General features: G+C 46.1%; 1 long non-coding RNA gene across 1 annotated transcript; it reads right to left on the bottom strand.

Annotated features, from left to right (window-relative positions):
- Nucleotides 1-620: 620 nt before the first annotated feature.
- Nucleotides 621-3,660, bottom strand: LOC150008177 (uncharacterized). Its single transcript, XR_016511278.1, has 3 exons — nt 3,609-3,660; nt 1,361-1,493; nt 621-670 (listed from the first exon to the last, which is right to left on the bottom strand). It is a non-coding gene; the product is annotated as an uncharacterized LOC150008177 (long non-coding RNA).
- Nucleotides 3,661-7,494: the final 3,834 nt, after the last annotated feature.

Below are 7,494 nucleotides of genomic sequence, written 5' to 3'. Positions count from 1 at the left end.
AAAATGGCTTCATACTGTGCACACTGCTTTTAGTGACAGTTCTTCCATTATTTAGCAATTATAAAGGTACTGCCTGCTATTATAGGAAAATCAGAAAGCACAGACAATGTAAAGAAGAACAAAGCCATCTTGTAACCCCACCCACCCAGAGGCAACCGTGACAGCAATTGGATTGAGCTGGCCTTCAGAAAGCCCATAATGTTGCAGCATGCTGCTAAGGCAAAGGTAGGATGTTTTAGGGAAAAAAATAAGGAAACAATAGTCTGCCGTTTTCCATACTTAGAATCTAGCTGATTTGTCCAGAATGCATGTCTCTTTATTTCAGCTTCCCTATTCATAAATATAGGCAAGAGTTCCCAATGAACTTCACCAGAATATTTGGGGGATCAATAACATGTCATTGGTTGGGAATTCTGAATGCTCTGAAAGCAATCGGTGATTTCCTGGCTGTGACCCACACTCATTCGGTTTGAGTGTCTCCTGGCCAGGCCGGACCCCACAGAATCTGGGCCCCATGAAAACCGGAGCAGGCGGTTTGGCCAGAGACTCGCAGCCCAGCTCTGTCTGGGGCAGAGAGTGAGAGGGGCTGACGGCACAGGGGGCGGGATGTGGACACTCAGGTTCCTCTGCACAGTCGGACCGCCCAAGCCACATCCACGCGCAGGAGCTCCTGGGTCGGGGAGGGAAACAGCTCTATTTTCTAGGGCATTTGTACTGACTTTTCTTTGAAATCTGTTTTGCTTTCCATTTTGTTTTTCTGGTATGTCTCTGAAGTGCCTTGGAAATGGTAGTTGGCGTGTGGAATGGTCCACCTTCTGACTTGACAACTATCTTAACACCATGGCTGTCCCTGCGTAAACTGAGCAGACACAACGGCTTACCCAGCCAAGGGGTGGCAGCCCCAAGTATGGAAGATGCTACAGAACCTGAAGTCTCAATTGTGACTTATAAGACGGGTGGCTTTCTTATCATGGCTGCAGAGAGGCCCCCAGAGGTCAGTACTCAGGTGTGTGCTATCTAGCTGCAATAAAACAAAGCCAGCCAGTCAGACCGATGAAAGTACTACCTGCACTCACGATGTGTGTCAGCCCCACGCTCACCCCATGTTACCCTCACGCCATGTGTCTCCCAGGCCTGTCCCTCCTCCTGTGCATCCTGTGTGTACATGACAATGGCGCCCTGTCCACCTGGCTGCTCCTAAGCCAAGTTCCTCAGCAACATTCCTGACCCCTCTCTTTCTCATTTCCTGTTTCTAATTAACTGCCAAGCCCTGCTGATTCTACTTTCTCAACACGTCTCAAATCCTCTACTTTCTCCTGTTCCCACTTTCGCCACAGTCCAAGCTACAGTCATCTCTCACCTGGTCCACTAAGAAGGTCTCCTTGGCTTCCTGTGTCCCTTCTTGCTGTCCCCTGCTACAGAGAGCCTCTGGGAACACGGATCTGACGGTGTTACACCTCCGCTGCAAACCTTCCAACGGCTTCCCATGGTTCCTTTAATTAAAAAGTCATTTCCATGCAGAAAAATCACCCTTTGGAGTGTATGATTATGCAGAGTTTGATAAACAAGCACAGCCGTGCAACCAGCACAGAATGCAAAATATAGACCGGCTCTTTTGGGGATAAAGAATACAGCTGCTATGAAAATTCACAGTTTCTTGTGTGAAAGTAAGTTTTCGTTTCGCTTGCGTAAATACCCGAGTGCTATCTCTGGTTGTATAGGAAGGGCATGTTTAACTTTGTGAGCAACTGCCATGCCATTCCCAAAGCGGCTGTTTCATCTTGCATCCCTGTGATGGAGGATGAAGTCCAAGCTCCATCACAGGCCTTCCGGGCCGTCCACGCCTGCCTCTGCCTGCCTCTCTGCCCACCGCCCTCTCCCTTGCCCCCACTTGGTCACGGAGCTGCACTCAACGTCTTTCACTGCTGTGACAGGCTCTTACTCATCGCCAGGACTTCTGCCCCAAACACTTGTGCACTCCCCCTCTCCCCCTGAACAACGACTCCTTTTTCTGACCCACTTATTGGCTTAAACGTCGCCTCTGCCAGAGAGCGTTCCCTGAACCAAAGTAGGTTCCCATGTTTTTCCCTCACTTACTCAGTCAACAAACATTTGAAGAGTAACTTAGCCCTGAATGAAAGAGTCGAAAGTTCAGGCTCCATGAAGCTGCAGACAATGAACACTAACAACAACGACAAATCTATACTAGTAGGTCAAGTGCAAAAAAAATAATGAAGCAGAGCCATGGGCAATAGAGAAGGCCGTGGAGCTGCTCTTTTAGATAGAGCAGTTGGAGGATCCGTCTCTGAAGAAGGTGTGAAAGAAAGAAATGAGCAGCTCTGCAAATATCTGGGGCAAGATAACTCCGGGATGAGTAAACAGCGAGGACAAGATGTTAAGACAGGACAGCGACGGGCAGGAAGAGGCCTGGCATGTTCAGGAAGGGGCTTGAACACCTACGGTGAGAACACAGCAGAGAGGGAAGAGGTGAGGAAGAGAAGCCAGACTTCATGGCAGCTTCCACAGCACCTCTGCCCCCTGAGTCGTCTGCCTTTCCGTCTTAACTGTCTGCTCTTTGAGGCCCAGGACCATGTATATTCTGCTCATTACTCATTGCGAGCACTTAGCACAGTGTTTGCTGCATGGCAGGTTCTTAATAAATATTTGAATGAATGAATGAGTGGATGAGTACCTCAATAACATGAAGTGTCTTGACCGAATGACTAATCCCTGAGAAGATGGCAGGCGCCCATATTACCAGGGGAGAAAAGGAGGCTCAGATTGATTTAATGACTTTGCCACAGGGAGAGATGGGTAGCGCAGGTGGAATTGAGCTGCCTCGTGATCTCGGCTCCCCCCTCCCTATGTCTGCACTACCTTGCCTGATCCAAGAAGTAACCGACCTAATATCCAAACACCTTTCTGTCCATCCTCATTCTCTACCCCCTGCTGGCCTTGAATTTGAAAACATATCTCTGGACCATCCTTTAGGGCGGTAGTTAAAACAAACAAACAAAAAAACCTCAAGACTCACAAATGTTTTTCTTTGACCCAAATAATGACTTCCAAAAACTGGGAAATATCATCTTAATAAATTAAAACTTATGGCTTATCTTAAAAGGCATCTGAAGATGTTGCAATGTTGAGGTCTGTAATCTCCATGGAGAAACTCTCTGAGCAGAGCAGTGACTGTCCCTTTATGTTGCCTGTGTCTTCTCCAGTTTGCCACAGCCCTCAGTACTCTTTGGTGCCTTGTGCCTGATCCACTTCACTAGGTTAGGTTACTAGCCTAGAGGGTGATAAAGTATGGTTCCATGCCCTGTAACAAATGTGGTCAGGACCTGGGGTTCAGGGGCTTTGGAGACTGGGGCCCGTCCCCTTGTGTATTCCATTTCTCTGGCCAGTATAGTTAGCTGGTTGAATTCAGAATGGAGTGACTCTCTGGAGTAGCCCACGAATCAGGAAGTCAGGAGGCAAAAGTGATGCCCCAAAGAGTTGCATGCAGCAGAGGAGAGTCTGAGAGGCAGGTAGGGAAGGCCGAGGTGAAGGCTGTATTTTCCCACCCGGAGCAGGGCACAGGAGCTTGGAGTCACAGCGGAGGGTCTTACCTGCGTACAGGCCTGCATGGCTGTGTGCCGGCTGGCAGTCCTTGCCTCTGCCGTGAGCACTTTTAATCCATCACTCCAGCCACCGTACACAGTCTGGATTAATGTTTTATTGAAGACATAGGTGCATATCAGGCAGTACTGCTTCAATTATAGTCTGGCTTGGGAGGGCTCTAGAAGAGAGCTTGAAGAAATTGTCCACGCCATGTCATATAATCCAGGGTCTACTCCAGATCCGGCATCGTCACTCACTGCTTGTTGAAGATGAATGAACCTTGTGCAAGTAACTTCTCCTCCTACTTCATTTATAAAGTGAGGGCTGTTCACATAACTAATCTTTAAGGACTCGTAGAGCTCTAAAATGCTAGAGGTCTGTGGATTTCCAAGCACTTCCATGCAAAGTAGAGGTCAGCAATAAATACCAGGAATCTCATCTATTTCCTGGGCATAGTAAAGCAGATTTTAATGATGGAAGGAAGAAAATAAGGAAGGCTCTGATTTTCCACCACTGGGATGAAATAATGCCATTAGTCATAGCTGTGTTTCTCAGCATTGGTGTTAAAGTGCATATGTCAAGAGTGTGCATTTTGATCATGAGTGGAGTTGATTTGCCAAAATGAATTCATCAAAAATTTGTCTCCAGGACTCAAGGAACGTGCCTGTGATGGATGTGATACACAGGTGGGGCCAGCCAGCACAGACCGGCCAGGCGGCTGGGGCTACCTGGCCAGTGTAATTTAAAGAGCAGCCACAGGCCTTGCCCAATAATTCTGCTATGGTGCCTAAAATCTCCTCATCCAGTCACACTTTTGAGTTAAGGCCTTGAAAGATGCTGTTCCAACACGCAGAGAAGGATTTTAAATAAAAGCATTTTCTCAAACAATAATAATGATTCTTGCAATCTATTATTGGAACTACCCCTATACCAAGCAGCTTACATACTTCTGAGTGCTTTTTCATTAGAGCCACAAAATTTCCTACGTGGCAGGTAATACAGTTTTTCCTGTTTACAGGAATTAAATGTTGCCTTCAGATGCCACGTAACCCAAAGTGGATGCAAACTGAGACCTGCTGACCCTAAATTTTCTCTCCCTCTCTTTCTGAGGTGTAACTTACACACGGTGATGCACACAATCTCACATGCACGGCTGGACGAATATTTACCTGTGCACACCCTCACACAGCCACCACTCAGACCAAGGAGGAGAATATTTCCAGCTCCCTCCCCTGAAAAAGGAACGGAGCCAAAGGACTCATGGACACGGGCAACAGTGTGGTGATGGTGGGGTGGGGGTGGGGAGCCTTGAGGGCATAAGGGGACTCAACGGTAATGGAAAAAAATACAATGAAAAGAACAGCAGAACTCTGATGCTTAACTATTGGGCTATGCGAGGAAACACAGTAGCCCAGGTAAGCTCAGGAGAAAAGGAAACGAGCCAAGACAAAAAATATTGGAAGGGGGAGGGGTAACTAGACAATACGAGGGAACTGCCTCTGGAGAGAGGCAAGGGTTTGTCCCCAGGTGCCAGCAGCCCCTGAAACATACCCAGCTACTGCCCGGGTGGCTGGGAGCACCATCAGCCTCTCCAGAGCATGAAAATGCAAGTGCGCAGAGATCATTGCAGAAGCTCGGGACCTGCATTTTAAGCAGTGCTGGTCTCTCCCACTGCCGGGAATCCCGGTCTTCGCCAAGAAAACAAATGCTGATAGATGAACAGGAGATGTATTTGCTGGCGTGGAGTCAATGGACTGGGAACGCAGGCCAACTCAGGGCTCCCACAGGAAGTTTTCAAACCCACTTTCTAATTCTTAGTTTCGCTACCATTAACTCTTCCCAGGTCCAGTGTTGTGTTTTTACTTTGCTTTGTTTAAATCAAGCTTCTCCTATATCTGCTCTACCCTTCAGGATGCTAGTTTGAAATTTTATAACCTCCTCTGGCTTCTCTACAGCATTATTTCTATTCTCTTTAAAAGAGCTCTTCTGCAAGCTGTCACGTGTTGACAGGCAGCTTGTATTTGATTGTTCTTATCAGTTCTTCTTTAAATATGCATCATGATATCTCCAGATCTGAAGTCCTAAATAGTTGGCAGGCATAGGAGACACACCTCAGGGAAACCCTATGACTTAAACTACAGTGTAACTATAAAGATTACAAGATATGTATGAGGTTTCTGCTGATGGAGAAAGAGAAGTAAGATTTTTCAAAGGGAGGGAAAGCTGAAGGAAGAGGGAGGGAGGGGAAAAGAAGAATGAAGAGTAGAAGGAGACAAGAAGAAGGGAAAGGGGAAAGAAGAAAAAAAATATGTACAAGAGCATGGTGGGAGAAAGAGGAAAATAGTGAGAAAATTAGGAGGGAAGAGAGAAGAAGAAAGGAAGAAAAATATAGAGAATAACTATAAATCCAGGAAGGAGTGAGCAGATGTAGTTCACATGTTCAGAGGACAAAAAAAGGAGGCTGTAAGATAAACAAAATGGACTCCTGGAGGTTTATTTACCTATGATGATTTTCTACACTAATTCGCTAAATACTGCCAAATATCTACCTCGGTGGGTGCCTATAGAAAACTAGACACCAAACATTGCAAATACTAACCATTGTGAAAGAGTTACCCAAGATGGTGGTATAAGGAGACCCTGAACTCACATGAACACACAGAATACACACCTACACATAGAGCAACTCCTCCTGAAATACAGCTGAGAGCTGTTTGTATAGCTTCTGCATGACAAACGAGAGAGAAAAAGAGAGGTGGCATAGAGAATGTTGGGGACCCACCAGAACTCTCAGGATCTCAAGATGTGCAGGAACTCCATAAGATCAGAGGTTCCCGTAAGTGCCACTGTTCATGTTCCCTCTTCACCTGCACCGCATGGGGGCTATCTGTCCAAATGCTCGGGGTGACCTGCAAGGGCGCCTCAGTGTGCCCTGGGCCACACCAGTTAGAGCCCACTGCAGCCCCAGACAGCCAGACCTTCAGAGCACCACCACACCCTGGGCTGCCCTGCGCCAAGCCTGCTCCAACCTGGCCAACCAGTTCCCCAGGGTGCTCCAGGCACTACACTCACCCTCTCAGACTTCAGCAGCCTGCCAAAACCACCCAGCACACAGTCTACACAGATGTTGCTCATACATAAGGCCACTCCTTCAAGATCAGGAGAGATAGCTGTTTTGTCTAATTCATAGAAACAAACACAGAAAACAGAGGAATATGTTCCAAATGAAGAAATAAGAAAAACAAACCAGAAAAAGAAAATCCTAATAAAATAGAGATAATTAATTAGGTTGATGAAGAATTCAAAGTAGCATTCATAAGGATGTTCTCTATATTTGAAAATAAAATAGGGGAAATCAGTGAGAATTTCAACAAAGGATTAGAAAATAAGATAAAGAACCAGTCAGAGCTGAAGAACATAATAGCTGAAATGAAAAGCACACTAGAGCGAATCAATAGCTGGTTATTAAATAATATAGAAGAACAGACTAGTGCCCTGGAAGACCAAATAGTGAAAATCACCCAATCAGAACAGAAAAAGAAAGAAGAAATTAAATGAAGTTAGTTTAAGGGACCTCTGGTACAACATCAAGTACAATAACATTGACATTATAGGAATCCCAGAAGGAAGAGAGAGAAAGGAGCAGAAACCTTATTTGAAGAAATAATGGTTAAGAAATAATTCTCGTAGCCTGGAAGGAAACACACATCCAGGCCCAGGAAGCACAGAGACCTCCAAGCAAGGTGAACCCAAAGAGACCCATATGTATTGTAATTAAAATGACAAAAGTTAAAGAGACTATCCTGAAGGCAGCAAGAGGAAAACAACAAGTCACAAACAAGGGAAACCCCTATAAGGCTATAAACTGATTTCTCAGCAGAACTTTTACAGGCC

This window comes from Furipterus horrens, unplaced genomic scaffold (genome assembly GCF_987537825.1).
Source record: "Furipterus horrens unplaced genomic scaffold, mFurHor1.1.pri manual_scaffold_5, whole genome shotgun sequence".
In the NCBI taxonomy this organism is placed as follows: domain Eukaryota; kingdom Metazoa; phylum Chordata; class Mammalia; order Chiroptera; family Furipteridae; genus Furipterus; species Furipterus horrens.
This window is presented reverse-complemented; position numbering and strand designations above follow the sequence as displayed.